Source organism: Argopecten irradians, chromosome 2 (genome assembly GCF_041381155.1).
Source record: "Argopecten irradians isolate NY chromosome 2, Ai_NY, whole genome shotgun sequence".
NCBI classification, from domain to species: Eukaryota; Metazoa; Mollusca; class Bivalvia; order Pectinida; family Pectinidae; genus Argopecten; species Argopecten irradians.
Window position 1 is genome coordinate 63,861,873 of NC_091135.1, and position 18,113 is coordinate 63,879,985.

Below are 18,113 nucleotides of genomic sequence, written 5' to 3' on the forward strand. Positions count from 1 at the left end.
AACAGTCTATTATTGAGTTTTGAAAATAGCAATCTCTTTATCCGCTACTACAGGGAAACATTTGGTTGATTTTTGTGCCCTTTAGAGCATTTCCGTGGTTTTTGTCTGCAAAGGAAGACATGTTAATTGCTGCCAGAGCTTGCAGTGATTAAACAGAGAATTAGACAGATTAAAAGCATTCCTTTACCGCGTCTTGATTAAGAGTCTGAAACGTATAAATTAGAGTAACAGTGACGTAAATTGTATTAATTGCTTCAAAGGTGCATGTTGACTCTACAAGAGTTTGCCTGTTCTACATAACTCAAAAATAAGGATCAAAACCGTATTTAAAATTCATATGTAATGGGTTTCCTTTTCCTTCATACTGTTTGAATTAGATGTTATTAAAAGCAATTATTCTGATGGTGTTCAGAGAACGTCCCCGAAACTACATGTAAATTCCTCTTCCTTTGTTTGACTTTTGCTTGTGGGAAAAAAGGGTGGAGTCTGCTTAATCACTTGGTAACTACCTGTTTCCTTACAAACCAATAGGTTTCCATGGTTATAACTTATTAAGGTTGCATACACACAAGTTAAGTGACTGTGTGGGGTGCTGTCTGAGGTTTTACTGAATATACTGGGATAAAGTGAAAGTGTTTATAATACAGCGAAAATGAGCCGATCCGCCCAGGCATATTAACTGCAATCTTAGTCTGTGTGCTAAAATACAGCAGACCCAGTACAAGTGAGATCTCTCAGGGTGGTGTAATGTATGACTTACCTCCCTTTGATAGGCTCTCTAGTGGCAAAAAGTGAAAAAGTACTAAATAGGTGGCTTTATGAATTTTTTTAAAGAGAAACAATTTGTAAGATGAAAGAGTAGAAATTGTAGACTAAGTATCTTGAAGGTTTTTATTTCATCTTGGATATCTGACAATGATAAACAGAGATGTTTTACAATTGTGTGTTGTAAAAATGAATAACACAAGGTTTTATACCAAGATGTTTTTTATTATTAGTTATCATGCATATAATGGATAGTTCACTATTTATCTGTACACTTCAAACTCATTACAAAGCCACCAGACTTCACAACAAGTCAGACCATTTACTGATCACATGGTTTACTCACCTGGGAGGTTGCTATTTGATACCTGAATTCACCTGGTATAGATACTGAACTATTTGATTTGACCAAACGTCTGTTGAACTTATGCTGTGGTCAAGCATCAGGCTGTGGTCAAGCATCGATCAGGCTGTGGTCAAGCATCAGGCTGTCATCGGAAAGCTTGAACTATTACAGACCAATTAAATTCATTCCTTAAAAATATTTCTTAGGATGTCAGAGTGGTTCAATCATGGTTAGTAAGGGGTCAAGTTGCTTGACTTTTTTAAAGGACTTAAAAAAAAAAACAACAACCAAAAATCCCAAAAATTAATGATATTCATGGACCAATTAAATGACTACCAAATATTCAACTACTCTGACCTTCTTTAAAGGTCTCAGGCTCAAAATACTAAAAGCTTTTAAACAATTTTATCTAATTAACCAAAAATTCTAGATATCTTAGTTAATTGGTATATTGGGTCAGTTTTAGAATACTGGCAGGAAGGGCTACGAGTCCATTTAACTCACTTAAAAATGCTGTATTTGATTAGAATGAAAACATTTATACGTAAAATAATGTTCAATTGAGACATTTCCCATAATTAAAACTGACAATTAGCCAGTATATTTGTCTGTGGATCAAATGACTAAGCTTGTGCTAGCCAATCAGTATTGTGTTTTCATCATCCACCTAACCTAATCTCTGTCATGCCAATAGTTATTTACAAAAAACAAAGGAGATTGTCCTGTTTATAATGAAGAATGATCATGTCGTGTATTAAGTTAAGATCATAGAAATATGTAATCAAATATGTGTATGGTTTCCATGGAAACATAGTCTTTGGGTGTTGTTAAAGTAATATTAGCCAAACTGAGAAGAGTCAGCCATCGGCTTATATAGATACCCCCGTCGCTGCTAATTCTACTGATTAGCCAGAAACGTTAGGAGATAATTAAATTTCCGAGAATATTTCATGGTTTCCTATAATTCTCTGAATACTAATGACCAGAGTTTTGCTGTGATTCAATATATTCCCCATTCGACCTCATCTATTTCCCATCGGTTAAATCATCTCGGCCATCTTGCATGGCAAACTTCAACTGAAGTTTGTGTTTTAAAAGTGAAATGTAATGTGATATGATTTTGTATCTATATATATAAAACATATAGTTTATATGTAAGATAACCATGGCAACACCATTGTGGACGCTGCTGTTGTCGGTCTCTGATGACATTAGAGCTAATAATATATTATCGTGAGTTTTAAATGGTGTTTTTGAGATGGAATGAAAGGGTTTGTCATGTAAGTACGGACTAATGTATATCTTTATCATTGCTTCACAAACAAAAATGTTATCAGGTTTAGATTCAGGCCCCAATATGCATAATAAGATCACAGACAATCGTTTGCATGGTAATATTATATTTCCAATTTTAAAGGGAGAAATAATTGAGTTACACATGGGAATGTTTTTACCTCTGAAATTGTCGGCGCAATAATGGGCCGATATAAGTGGCTGGATAGGTATCGGTGTTGTAACTAAATTGTTAAAGGCTAAACATAATAAACCTAATCATGGTCTACCAAACTCTTATAGTCATACACCCTTCTCACTTTCTTTGAAAATGCATGCAAACGGAAAAGTTATGTAAAAAATTGTGTCATTCAAGTTCGAATCAATTAAAACGGGGAATCATTTTAATTTCTTCAATTAAGGGCAAATTAACTTGAACGAAATTTAAAGACAAATGATTTTAAGAATGAAAACTTTCCACATGTTATGCGGAGGCATGCTGCATATTTGCAGATTTCTTCTGACCTCTGGTTAGTAAAGCTTTTGCCAATTATCAAAGGGTAAACTTTAACAGGGTTTTATGATCCGAGATAATCACTAGTGCTCCACAATGGTTACGCATGTGTTAAGGATGCTGTCCCAACATAAAGGGTATAGTTTTTCAAAAATTGTAAAATTTAATGTTTCACAGAGGTAATATGGTTACTTTGGCAAGTGCAGATACAAAAGTATTCTAAATTTGACAATTATTCTTTTTGCACAACATCCTAAGCTAGCAAGTTTCAGGACCACACACACAAACTGAACAGACAATGTGCATGATAAGATCATTCCATATTTACTTTAGTTAATTGTCAAACATTTTTTCTTTCCTCTAAAGCATTTATTGGAATGGCAGATTTGCCCTTGTGGTTTGAAGTTAAGGAAGTCCATGAGAATTGATTTCTGCTATTGCATATCTGCTGATTGTGCCTCTACTGTTTGCTACCCCCATTGATATCTAATTAGCACTGATATAATTGAGCAGTTGCATGACCATTAAGTTTTGTTTCTCCCATATTTGATATGGCCTCTTTAAAAAGATGCCGTGATGCAGCCAGCACTAATTCTGCTGTACAGACTTCAAAGTAGTGTTTTTCCGCCTGTTTTTCCTTCTCCTAATGAATTTTTACTCCCAATTAAAAGTACACCTGTGACGGCATAACATAATTAATGTACAAAAACGCTATGTGAGGTTTAAACACTTTGACAGAATAGAACAAAGAAGGAATTAAAAACCAATTAGCTAGAATTTCCAATCAGGTTTCTGACTGTTCTTTTGTCGTTATTGAGTTTATTGTGTTTGTGCCTTGTTTTACGGGTTGTTTCTCTAGCCGAGAAGGGCACCAATCACCCATAAACACTTGACTTCATTTTCCGCTGGGAATTCCAATATTGTCTGGTTTCTTTGCCCTGCCCTAAATTTCTCAGTGTTAAAGTGATTACTATTTCCAAGTGTTTCGCAGAATGATGTAATTTTTATTTGCTATCGGATAATTCTCTGTATTGAAGATTTTATTTATTCATTTTGCGTTTTTTATATAAATATTCAATTATAAGTATCTACCATTTGGAGGGAAAGTTCTGATTTTTAGCAGTTCTTGGCTTATTTGGAGAGACGTTATTTTTGATAACAGTGTCATTTGGCTGTGCGGATGGATTTGATGAATCTCATCTGCCTTTGGAAATCATAATAATCTGCACTGTTTGTAATAGTTCATTGTGATTTCTGGTAAGGGAAAGCATTGATTGAAAAGCGATGAAAGTGGTAGATAATTTCTGTCGATGACCTAGTAGATAATATATAAAGCACTTTTCAAGAAGGAGGCAAAACAAAAACCAGCACTTTTCAAGAAGGAGGCAAAAAAAAAACCAGTTAGGTGATGGTTGTTGATCTAGGAATTATTGATATTGCTTTGGACTGAAATTATGGTGAATGAATTGTGAATAAAAGAAATACATTTTCATTTCTACCCATTTAATGATTTGGATGGCTGACAATTGTGCAAAATAAGAAATGTCATTTTTTTGTTAAGTGTACTTTTAAAGTGACCTAACTTGTTAAAAGGCGATAAAAAAACCTTGTATTCTTCCAAAAAAACTGATTTTATCATGAAACAAACTATGAATGATATTGCTATAATCTTACAAAGTTTCACAGATATTGTTTCCACATTTTAGGTTGTAAAATCATTACCTAGCTATCAAAACAAAGATGTAAACGTGAGCAATAAAATTGGAGACCATGAAATAGAAGATGTAGCCAGCAATGAAGATTTCTAAAGTATAATAAATAACAGAAATATAAGTAATTGTATATCAAATTTTGATTTTGGTATATAATGGAACATTTTCTAAATTTGTCACAGAAGTGGTTATTGTAAAATCCTATAAGGGTTACTTGGATTGTGATAGATAGGGTACTTATATTTGAGGAGGGGCGTTCCAACCATTATTAGGTACACTAGCAATGACTGAACACACTAGCAATGACTGGACACACTAGCAATGACTGGACACACTAGCAATGACTGGACACACTAGCAATGACTGAACACACTAGCCATGACTGGACACACTAGCCATGACTGGACACACTAGCAATGACTGGACACACTAGCAATGACTGGACACACTAGCAATGACTGGACACACTAGCAATGACTGAACACACTAGCAATGACTGGACACACTTACAATGACTGGACACACTAACAATGACTGAACACACTAGCAATGACTGGACACACTAGCAATGACTGGACACACTAGCAATGACTGGATACACTAACAATGACTGAGAACACTAGCAATGGCTGGACACACTTACAATGACTGGACACACTAGCAATGACTGGACACACTAGCAATGACTGAAAACACTAGCAATGGCTGGACACACTAGCAATGACTGGACACACTAGCAATGACTGGACACACTAGCAATGACTGGATACACTAACAATGACTGAGAACACTAGCAATGACTGGACACACTAGCAATGACTGGACACACTAGCAATGACTGAGAACACTAGCAATGGCTGGACACACTAGCAATGACTGGACACACTAGCAATGACTGGACACACTAGCAATGACTGGACACACTAGCAATGACTGGACATGACTGGATACACTAACAATGACTTAGAACACTAGCAATGGCTGGACACACTAACAATGACTGAACACACTACCAATGACTGAATACACTAGCAATGACTGGATACACTAGCAATGACTGGACACACTACCACTAACTGAATACACTACCAATGACTGGACACACTTACAATGACTGAGAACACTAGCAATGACTGGACACACTAGCAATGACTGAACACACTAGCCATGACTGGATACACTAACAACGACTGAGAACACTAGCAATGACTGGACATGCTAGCAATGACTGAACACACTAGCAATGACTGGACACACTTACAATGACTGGGAACACTAGCAATGACTGGACACACTAGCCATGACTGAACACACTAGCCATGACTTGACACACTTACAATGACTGGGAACACTAGCAATGACTGGACACACTTACAGTGACTGGGAACACTAGCAATGACTGGACACACTAGCAATGACTGGACACACTAGCAATGACTGAACACACTAGCAATGATTGGACACACTAGCAATGACTGGACACACTAGCCATGATTGGATACACTAGCAATGGCTGGACACACTATCCATGACTGAACACACTAGCCATGACTGGACACACTTACAATGACTGGGAACACTAGCAATGACTGGACACACTAGCAATGACTGGACACACTAGCAATGACTGAACACACTAGCAATGATTGGACACACTAGCAATGACTGGACACACTAGCCATGACTAGACACACTAGCCATGACTGAACACACTAGCAATGACTGGACACACTTACAATGACTGGGGACACTAGCAATGACTGGACACACTAGCCATGACTGGACACACTAGCAATGACTGGACACACTAGCCATGACTGGACACACTAGCCATGAGTGAACACACTAGCCATGACTGGACACACTAGCAATGACTGAACACACTAGCCATGACTGGACACACTTACAATGACTGGGAACACTAGCAATGACTGGACACACTTACAATGATTGGGAACACTAGCAATGACTGGACACACTGGACACACTAGCAATGACTGGACACACTAGCAATGACTGAACACACTAGCAATGATTGGACACACTATAGCAATGACTGGACACACTAGCCATGACTGGACACACTAGCAATGACTGAACACACTAGCAATGACTGGACACACTTACAATGACTGGGAACACTAGCAATGACTGGACACACAAGCAATGACTGGAAACACTAGCAATGACTGGATACACTAGCAATGACTGGACACACTAGCAATGATTGGGCATTCTTAGAAACAATGATTTGGCATTGAAGCATCTTTTTAGTTAAGACATTCTAGCAGCAATATGGACACTCCATCTTGAGGAATGCTATCATTGACAAAGGCACTTGTGATGGACTGAAATCTATCTGTAATAGTATTGGTGGGAATTTTTTAGATTATGTTAAGTTTCCTCAACAGTGGCGAGAACAGTTACATTTTTAAGTGCAGACATGATGAATTGGAAGTAATTTCCTTCTTCTTAATAAATACTAATTCCACATGATGTTATTCTAAGGTGATACTTATCTTGCAGAGCTTAAAACCTTCTACACATATTAATCTACTAGTATATATTTTTTATATATTTATAGTACCCAGGGTCAAAATTCCATATTTTATTATTTTGGAATATCTTGATCTTCCTTCTCTGAAATGTTCCTAACATTCACTGTGTTAATGACATTATCATCTGAAATAAATCTTTTGGATTAAAATCTAAAACATTAGTGAAGCATTGCTAATATTATACTAATTACTTTACTTGATAACATTTTTAGCTTGCCTATTCGAAGAATAGGGGGAGCTAATGTTGTCACCTGGGCGTCGGCGTCGGCGTCGGCGTCAGCGTTGGCATCCCATTTCACGTTAAAGTTTTTGAGCAAGTTTCTGTTTCGTCAATTGTTTAAGCTTAAGTCATCATAAATGTTTATGATTTTATTTTCCTAATGTGTATGGATGCTGAATGTGATAATACAACCAATTTGGGGCCCTTTAGGTTTTTTTTGAGTCTGTTAATTTGTCATATTTCCATGTTAAAGTTTTTGAGCAAGTTTCTATTTTGTCTATTGTTTAAGCTTAAGTCATCATAAATGCTTATGATATTATTTTCCTAATGTGTATGGATGCTGAACTTGATAATACAACCAATTTGGGGCCCTTTAGGGGTTTTTGAGTCTGTTAATTTGTCATATTTCCATGTTAAATTTTTTGAGCAAGTTTCTATTTTGTCAATTAATTGTTTAACATAAGTCATCATAAATGTTTATGATTTTATTTTCCTAATGTGTATGGATGCTGAACGTGATAATACAACCAATTTGGGGCCCTTTAGGTTTTTTTGGGGTCTGTTAATTTGTCAAATTTCCATGTTTAAATAGTAAATACTTGAACATCAACTTCTTCTGAATAGGTGAGCTTTGCTGTTCTCCAACAGCTCTTGTTGTATCTTCCATTCCCTGTTTTAGAGTCAGGGCCTTATCAAAATGGTGTGTTCTATCAGTGGACTGGTCCATGGTTATTAGAAGTAAATTGGAGAAATTTCATGATTAGAGGGTGTCAGTAAATATTGTGAAAGTACAAATATGACAATATTTAAATCGCGTATTTGCATTTGATCTTAACAATGTATTATATCTACTTCAAATTGAACTTCATTAGCCCCATGGTGACTTTTCAGTATGCAGTTTTATATAGCTTCAGATTTGGACCTTGATGGTCAGGTTGCTAAGGAATCCAGAACTCCTAGCCCTTCTTAAAAAACCATGTGGGGCAGTTGCTGATTACTTACTTTAGATCAGAGATTATTGTCAGGATATTAAACACAACAATCAAAAATATTAATTTATCACAGTGGCCAAGTTGTTAGATGTACTGACACTAGTGACTAGTGGCTTATCTTTGGCTTTCGTCCAACACTGCTTAGTGGCTTATCTTTGGCTTTCCTCCACCAGTGACTAGTGGCTTATCTTTGGCTTTCCTCCACCAGTGACTAGTGGCTTATCTTTGGCTTTCCTCCAACACTGCTTAGTGGCTTATCTTTGGCTTTCCTCCACCAGTGACTAATGGCTTATCTTTGGCTTTCCTCCACCTCTCCTTAGTGGCTTATCTTTGGCTTTCCTCTACCACTGCCTAGTGGCTTATCCTTGGCTTTCCTCCACCAGTGACTAGTGGCTTATCTTTGGCTTTCCTCCACCAGTGACTAGTGGCTTATCTTTGGCTTTCCTCCACCACTGCCAAGTGGCTTATCTTTGGCTTTCCTCCACCTCTCCTTAGTGGCTTATCTTTGGCTTTCCTCCACCAATGACTAGTGGCTTATCTTTGGCTTTCCTCCACCAGTGACTAGTGGCTTATCTTTGGCTTTCCTCCACCACTGCCTAGTGGCTTATCTTTGGCTTTCCACTACCACTGCCTAGTGGCTTATCTTTGGCTTTCCTCCACCAGTGACTAATGGCCTATCTTTGGCTTTTCCTCCACCACTGCCAAGTGGCTTATCTTTGTCTTTCCTCCACCACTGCCTAGTGGCGTATCATTGGCTTTCTTCCACCAGTGACAATTAGCCTATCTTTGGCTTTCCTCGACCAGTGACTAGTGGCTTATCTTTGGCATTCCTCTACCAGTGACTAGTGGCTTATCTTTGGGTTTCCTCCACCAGTGACTTATGGCCTATCTTTGGCTTTCCTCCACCACTGCATAGTGGCTTATCTTTGGCTTTCCTCCACCACTCCTTAGTGGCTTATCTTTGGCTTTCCTCCACCACTGCCAAGTGGCTTATCTTTGTCTTTCCTCCACCACTGCCTAGTGGCGTATCATTGGCTTTCTTCCACCAGTGACAATTAGCCTATCTTTGGCTTTCCTCGACCAGTGACTAGTGGCTTATCTTTGGCATTCCTCTACCAGTGACTAGTGGCTTATCTTTGGGTTTCCTCCACCAGTGACTTATGGCCTATCTTTGGCTTTCCTCCACCACTGCATAGTGGCTTATCTTTGGCTTTCCTCCACCACTCCTTAGTGGCTTATCTTTGGCTTTCCTCCACCACTGGCTAGTGGCTTATCTCAGGCTTTCCTCCACCAGTGACTAATGGCTTATCTCAGGCTTTCCTCCACCACTCCTTAGTGGCTTATCTTTGGCTTTCCTCCACCAGTGACTAGTGGCTTATCTTTGGGTTTCCTCCACCAATGACTAGTGGCTTATCTTTGGCTTCCCTCCACCAGTGACTAGTGGCTTATCTTTGGCTTTCCTCCACCAATGACTAGTGGCTTATCTTTGGCTTCCCTCCACCAGTGACTAGTGGCTTATCTTTGGCTTTCCTCCACCAATGACTAGTGGCTTATCTTTGGCTTTCCTCCACCAATGACTAGTGGCTTATCTTTGGCTTTCCTCCACCAATGATTAGTAGCTTATCTTTGGCTTTCCTCCACCAGTGACTAATGGCTTATCTTTGGCTTTTCTCCACCTCTCCTTAGTGGCTTATCTTTGGCTTTCCTCCACCAATGACTAGTGGCTTATCTTTGGCTTTCCTCCACCAGTGACTAGTGGCTTATCTTTGGCTTTCCTCCACCAGTGACTAGTGGCTTATCTTTGGCTTTCCTCCACCAGTGACTAATGGCTTATCTTTGGCTTTCCTCCACCAGTGACTAATGGCTTATCTTTGGCTTTCCTCCACCAGTGACTAATGGCTCATCTTTGGCTTTCCTCCACCTCTCCTTAGTGGCTTATCTTTGGCTTTCCTCCACCAGTGACTAGTGGCTTATCTTTGGCTTTCCTCCACCTCTCCTTAGTGGCTTATCTTTGGCTTTCCTCCACCAATGACTAGTGGCTTATCTTTGGCTTTCCTCCACCAGTGACTAATGGCTTATCTTTGGCTTTCCTCCACCAGTGACTAATGGCTTATCTTTGGCTTTCCTCCACCTCTCCTTAGTGGCTTATCTTTGGCTTTCCTCCACCAGTGACTAGTGGCTTATCTTTGGCTTTCCTCCACCAGTGACTAATGGCTTATCTTTGGCTTTCCTCCACCTCTCCTTAGTGGCTTATCTTTGGCTTTCCTCCACCAGTGACTAATGGCTTATCTTTGGCTTTCCTCCACCAGTGACTAATGGCTTATCTTTGGCTTTCCTCCACCAATGATTAGTGGCTTATCTCTGGCTTTCCTCCATCACTGGCTAGTGGTTTATCGCTTACTTTCTTTCACCACTGGCTAGTGGCTTATCTCTGGCTTTCCTTCACCAACTGAACCAAATGACCCTTACTGTTACTACGATGTTAAACTAATGAAACCAAACCAATTATCAATGATTTAATTGTAAAGGCAAATAATTAGCAACTTCTTAATTATATATTTGGATGTATTAAATCACAAATACATTGTATATATTACAGAAAGCTTGACTTCTGCACCTGGTTTGATATTGTTAAAATTGATGAAGAACTGATGTTCAACATAAGTGTGATGTTTTCCAACTATACGTTTACATAGTTATTTATTTTTAATTTCAACTATAATTTGTTTTGTGTTTCTAGCTGATATGACAGATGGAGGCTTGTCAAACTCAACCATCTGGGGTAAGTTAATCTTATTTGGTTACGGTATGTAATTATGTATATATGATATATCAATATATCTATCAGTAACCTTTGTCAAGTGGAGAAAATGTAACCTTTTGACACTTGAAGAAAATACTTAGAGAAAATGTAACCTTTGACACTTGCAGAGGGTGTAACCTTTGACACTTGGAGTGGATGTAACCTTTGACACTTGTAGAGGATATAACTTTTGACCCTTGGAGCGGATGTAACCTTTGACACTTGTAGAGGATGTAACCTTTGACACTTGGAGAGGATGTAATCTTTCCATTTTGAGGAGGATAAAGCTCTTGCAAATTTGAAACAATTTGACTTTTACCCCTTTGGGAGGATGTAACCTTTGCCCCTTTGGAGGATGTAACATTTGCCCCTTTGGGAGGATGTTACCTTTGCCCCTTTGGGATATTGTTACCTTTGCCTCTTTGGAAGGATGTCACCTTTGCCCCTTTGGGATGGTGTTACCTTTGCCCCTTTGGGATGGTGTTACCTATGCCCCTTTGGGAGGATGTAACCTTAAGTATTGGGGAGGGTGTAAACGCTTACCCTTTTGAATGGTATAACCTTTACCTTTGTAGAAGGGTATGAACTTTGACTTTTGGGAGTGCATAACCTGTAATCTTTAGGGAGGTCTAACATTTGCCCCAAGGAGATAGTACTTCTGTTCTTACGAAATGATGTAACCTTTGACTCTTTAAGAGGATTTAACCTTTGCCATCTGAGAGGGTGTAACCTTTGAACCTTTTAGAGGATTTAACCTTTGTCCATCTGAGAGGATGTAACCTATGAACCATCTGAGAGGATGTAACCTATGAACCTTCCAGAGGATTTAACCTTTGTCCATCTGAGATGATGAAACCTTTGAACATTCCAAAGGATTTAACCTTTGTCCATCTGAGAGGATGTAACCTTTGAACCTTCCAGAGGATTTAAACTTTGTCCATCTGAGAGGATGTAACCTTTGTACCTTCCAGAGGATTTAAACTTTGTCCATCTGAGAGGATGTAACCTTTGAACCTTCCAGAGGATTTAACCTTTGTCCATCTGAGAGGATGTAACCTATGAACCTTCCAGAGGATGTAACCTTTGTCCATCTGAGATGATGAAACCTTTGAACATTCCAAAGGATTTAACCTTTGTCCATCTGAGAGGATGTAACCTTTGAACCTTCCAGAGGATTTAAACTTTGTCATCTGAGATGATGAAACCTTTGAACCTTCCAGAGGATTTAACCTTTGTCCATCTGAGAGGATGTAACCTATGAACCTTCCAGAGGATTTAACCTTTGTCCATCTGAGATGATGAAACCTTTGAACCTTCCAGAGGATTTAACCTTTGTCCATCTGAGAGGATGTAACCTTTGAACCTTCCAGAGGATTTAACCTTTGTCCATCTGAGAGGATGTAACCTATGAACCTTCCAGAGGATTTAACCTTTTGTCCATCTGAGAGGATGTAACCTTTGAACCTTCCAGAGGATTTAACCTTTGTCCATCTGAGAGGATGTAACCTTTGAACCTTCCAGAGGATTTAACCTTTGTCCATCTGAGAGGATGTAACCTTTGAACCTTCCAGAGGATTAAACCTCTGCCTAGAGGATTTAACCTTTGTCCATCTGAGAGGATGTAACCTTTGAACCTTCCAGAGGATTTAACCTTTGTCCATCTGAGAGGATGTAACCTATGAACCTTCCAGAGGATTTAACCTTTTGTCCATCTGAGAGGATGTAACCTATGAACCTTCCAGAGGATTTAACCTTTTGTCCATCTGAGAGGATGTAACCTATGAACCTTCCAGAGGATTTAACCTTTGTCCATCTGAGAGGATGTAACCTTTGAACCTTCCAGAGGATTTAACCTTTGTCCATCTGAGAGGATGTAATCTTTGAACCTTCCAGAGGATTTAACCTTTGTCCATCTGAGAGGATGTAATCTTTGAACCTTCCAGAGGATTAAACCTCTGCCTAGAGGATGTAACAGTTGTCCATCTGAGAGGATGTAACCTTTGAACCTTCCAGAGGATTTAACCTTTGTCCATCTGAGAGGATGTAACCTTTGAACCTTCCAGAGGATTTAAACTTTGTCCATCTGAGAGGATGTAACCTTTGAACCTTCCAGAGGATTTAACCTTTGTCCATCTGAGAGGATGTAATCTTTGAACCTTCCAGAGGATTTAAACTTTGTCCATCTGAGAGGATATGTAACTCTTCTACTAGGAGAGGATATAAGCTTTGGTCTATTGAAGAGAGTAAGAGTATGGGGTAAAGTTGTTGCATTCTTATGTCTTTACAGTAATTTCTGTAGGGAGGGGCAACCTTCCTTTCGCTCTTCAGACAGTTTGGTAGGGATGCCAGTAGGATGTCTATATATTGTTCCAGTAACTTCTGTCCTGTTGGTTAAGGTGCCCTCTCCCTCTGTGAGTTTAGGTGGACATGGAGTTTGGTATTAGGATGTAGGATTAAATTGTTATGTTTGTGTTCCCTTGTCATCATGTATGCACTGTGTCTGTTATATAACATCCACTGTTCATAGCAGATATATCTATATATATGTATGTAAGCTGCTTGCTACATGTTTATTTCAGTATTGATCTCTCGGTTTTTAAAACAAAAATCAATTTTTTTTCACATCCAATGTAGACTTGCTTATATGTGTGTGAGGTGATTCCAATGTAAGTGTAATATTTAAATCACGCAGGATACCGTGGTTCATCCTAAAATCTGTGCTTCATGTCTGTAGTGAACATGTCTGTCAGCTGCTTCCAAACATATTTGTCTTAATGTCTGTCTCCCTGTCCTAAATCATCTATTCATGTACCCCTTAACCTTTATTTGCCCTAATTATGCTCCACCTATATGTCTATACTGTTTGATTGTCATTACATACTACTCCCCTTCACCTCAGTCTACTTGTCTGTCCTTGTGTCTGGATGTTTGTCCTTTGACCTTTGTTTGTCTGTCCTAGTGTCTGGATGTTTGTCCTTTGCTTGTCATTACATACTGCTCCCCTTCACCTCAGTCTGCTTGTCTGTCCTTGTGTCTGGATGTTTGTCCTTTGACCTTTGGTTGTCTGTCCTAGAGTCTGGATGTATGTCCTTTGATTGTCTGTCCTTGTGTCTGGATGTTTGTCCTTTGACCATTTGTCTGTCCTAGAGTCTGGATGTATGTCCTTTGATTGTCTGTCCTTGTGTCTGGATGTTTGTCCTTTGATTGTCTGTCCTAGAGTCTGGATGTATGTCCTTTGATTGTCTGTCCTTGTGTCTGGATGTTTGTCCTTTGACCATTTGTCTGTCCTAGAGTCTGGATGTATGTCCTTTGATTGTCTGTCCTTGTGTCTGGATGTTTGTCCTTTGATTGTCTGTCCTTGTGTCTGGATGCTTGTCCTTTGATTGTCTGTCCTTGTGTCTGAATGTTTGTCGTTTGATTGTCATTACATACTGCTCCCCTTCACCTCAGTCTACTTGTCTGTCTGGATGTTTGTCCTTTGACCTTTGATTGTCTGTCCTTGTATCTGGATGTTTGTCCTTTGACCTTTGATTGTCTGTCCTTGTGTCTGGATGTTTGACCTTTGGTTGTCTGTCCTTGTGTCTGGATGTTTGTCCTTTGATTGTCTGTCCTTGTGTCTGGATGTTTGTCCTTTGATTGTCTGTCCTTGTGTCTGGATGTTTGTCCTTTGATTTTATGTCCTTGTGTCTGGATGTTTGACCTTTGATTGTCTGTCCTTGTGTCTGGATGTTTGTCCTGTGATTGTCTATCCTTGTGTCTGGATGTTTGTCCTTTGATTGTCTGTCCTTGTGTCTGGATTTTTGTCCTTTGACTATCATTACATACTGCTCCCCTTCACCTCAGTCTACTTGTCTGTCCTTGTGTCTGGATGTTTGTCCTTTGACCTTTGATTGTCTGTCCTTGTCTGAATGTTTATCTGTCCTTTGACCCTATGTTTCTGGATGTTTATCTGTCCTTTGACCCTTTGTTTCTGGATGTTTATCTGTCCTTTGACCCTTTGTTTCTGGATGTTTATCTGTCCTTTGACCCTATGTTTCTGGATGTTTATCTGTCCTTTGACCCTATGTTTCTGGATGTTTATCTGTCCTTTGACCCTATGTTTCTGGATGTTTATCTGTCCTTTGACCCTATGTTTCTGGATGTTTATCTGTCCTTTGACCCTATGTTTCTGGATGTTTATCTGTCCTTTGACCCTATGTTTCTGGATGTTTATCTGTCCTTTGACCCTATGTTTCTGGATGTTTATCTGTCCTTTGACCCTATGTTTCTGGATGTTTATCTGTCCTTTGACCCTATGTTTCTGGATGTTTATCTGTCCTTTGACCCTATGTTTCTGGATGTTTATCTGTCCTTTGACCCTTTGTTTCTGAATGTTTATCTGTTCTTTTTGTCTGCTTGTTTGTATCTCTATTTGTCTTTCACTTTTATTGTCCTAACTTCTATATCTGTGTTTATCCTTTGACATGTTACATACAATTTTGTTTATATATAACTGTATCTATTTGTCTGTATGTTATTTGTTACTTTTTTACACAGATTATGGCCAAGAAGATTTCCCTATTAAGGCTTTATTGTACCAAATGTAACTTTTCTAATTATCCTCTAATGAACTCTTGAATGACCTTTGTGTTCGACCTTCACAAAATTAATTACCATTTAATGGTTTCTAAAGATAGTAGAAAACACATGATTAAAAATCAATGTGTAGAAGTTAATGGACCATTTATATAAAAAAGAGATTTTATAATTATAAATATCTTTAGCATTAATGAGATTTTTCATTATCAAGGATAATTTATATTCAAGGTTATTTTCAGATATATATTTAATATTCTAATCTTTGAACTCTCTCAAACTTGTTTTAAATTACAACATCTGTGACACTTATCAATTAATCACTGATGTTTATTCAGCTTCATATTTCAAAATTTTAGTGTAATTACAAAAATCTGATCAAACGAATTTAAAGGGTAAAAATGTGAGGTGATTACTATATGCTGACGAAACAGATTAGTATGGCCACCCTTAGTCAGCTGTGTACATGGTAATTTCTCAAGATTCAAATCATAATTACATCATTTACATACCACTATAAAAATCAAAGAAATGCTCCTAATAGCTATGTCAATGTTATAGTCTTTTTGAACAACAAAACAGTTTCAAGATACATGTGATGATGGATGATTGTTTATGAAGTACTGTGTCAGAAACTATTATGAAAAAAACCTAATTGAAATATTCCTTTTCATAGAATTTTGATTGTGTCTTTTGACCAAACTTGACCAATGTATTTCTTCCAAGTTTTACACTAAATCTTTATGTTGGATGGGGTGGTTGGGGTTCTCCTGAGGTGATGATTTCTGGCAGACACATTAACTCAATAATGGTGTGTTTTATGTTGATGCTTGTGTTAGGACATTTTTAAGATTTAGGAATGAATTAGAGGTAGATATTTTTACAGTTGTGTGCTCTACATGGAGATCTAGTGGACTTGTCCATGATAGTAAATGGACATGAAGGGTATGATGAGGTAGATATTTTTACAGTTGTGTACTCTACATGGAGATCTAGTGGACTTGTCCATGACACGTAAATGGACATGAAGGGTATGATGAGGTAGATATTTTTACAGTTGTGTGCTCTACATGGAGATCTAGTGGACTTGTCCATGACACGTAAATGGACATGAAGGGTATGATGAGGTAGATATTTTTACAGTTGTGTACTCTACATGGAGATCTAGTGGACTTGTCCATGATAGTAAATGGACATGAAGGGTATGATGAGGTAGATATTTTTACAGTTGTGTGCTCTACATGGAGATCTAGTGGACTTGTCCATGATAGTAAATGGACATGAAGGGTATGATGAGGTAGATATTTTTACAGTTGTGTACTCTACATGGAGATCTAGTGGACTTGTCCATGACACGTAAATGGACATGAAGGGTATGATGAGGTAGATATTTTTACAGTTGTGTGCTCTACATGGAGATCTAGTGGACTTGTCCATGATAGTAAATGGACATGAAGGGTATGATGAGGTAGATATTTTTACAGTTGTGTACTCTACATGGAGATCTAGTGGACTTGTCCATGACACGTAAATGGACATGAAGGGTATGATGAGGTAGATATTTTTACAGTTGTGTGCTCTACATGGAGATCTAGTGGACTTGTCCATGACACGTAAATGGACATGAAGGGTATGATGAGTGAGTTGTGTAGATCTAGTATTGTTTTACAGTTGTGTACTCTACATGGAGATCTAGTGGACTTGTCCATGACACGTAAATGGACATGAAGGGTATGATGAGGTAGATATTTTTACAGTTGTGTGCTCTACATGGAGATCTAGTGGACTTGTCCATGATAGTAAATGGACATGAAGGGTATGATGAGGTAGATATTTTTACAGTTGTGTACTCTACATGGAGATCTAGTGGACTTGTCCATGACACGTAAATGGACATGAAGGGTATGATGAGGTAGATATTTTTACAGTTGTGTACTCTACATGGAGATCTAGTGGACTTGTCCATGATAGTAAATGGACATGAAGGGTATGATGAGGTAGATATTTTTACAGTTGTGTACTCTACATGGAGATCTAGTGGACTTGTCCATGACACGTAAATGGACATGAAGGGTATGATGAGGTAGATATTTTTACAGTTGTGTACTCTACATGGAGATCTAGTGGACTTGTCCATGACACGTAAATGGACATGAAGGGTATGATGAGGTAGATATTTTTACAGTTGTGTGCTCTACATGGAGATCTAGTGGACTTGTCCATGATAGTAAATGGACATGAAGGGTATGATGAGGTAGATATTTTTACAGTTGTGTGCTCTACATGGAGATCTAGTGGACTTGTCCATGATAGTAAATGGACATGAAGGGTATGATGAGGTAGATATTTTTACAGT

General features: G+C 38.4%; 1 protein-coding gene across 1 annotated transcript in view; it reads left to right on the plus strand.

The window, feature by feature from the left end:
* LOC138316208 (zinc finger homeobox protein 4-like) overlaps positions 1 to 18,113 on the plus strand; it is a 325,938-nt gene that overhangs the window by 19,371 nt on the left and 288,454 nt on the right. The window contains exon 3 of the mRNA XM_069257789.1: positions 11,120 to 11,161. The gene's annotated coding sequence lies outside the window, so the exon portion shown is untranslated. The remainder of the gene's footprint in view (positions 1 to 11,119; positions 11,162 to 18,113) is intronic.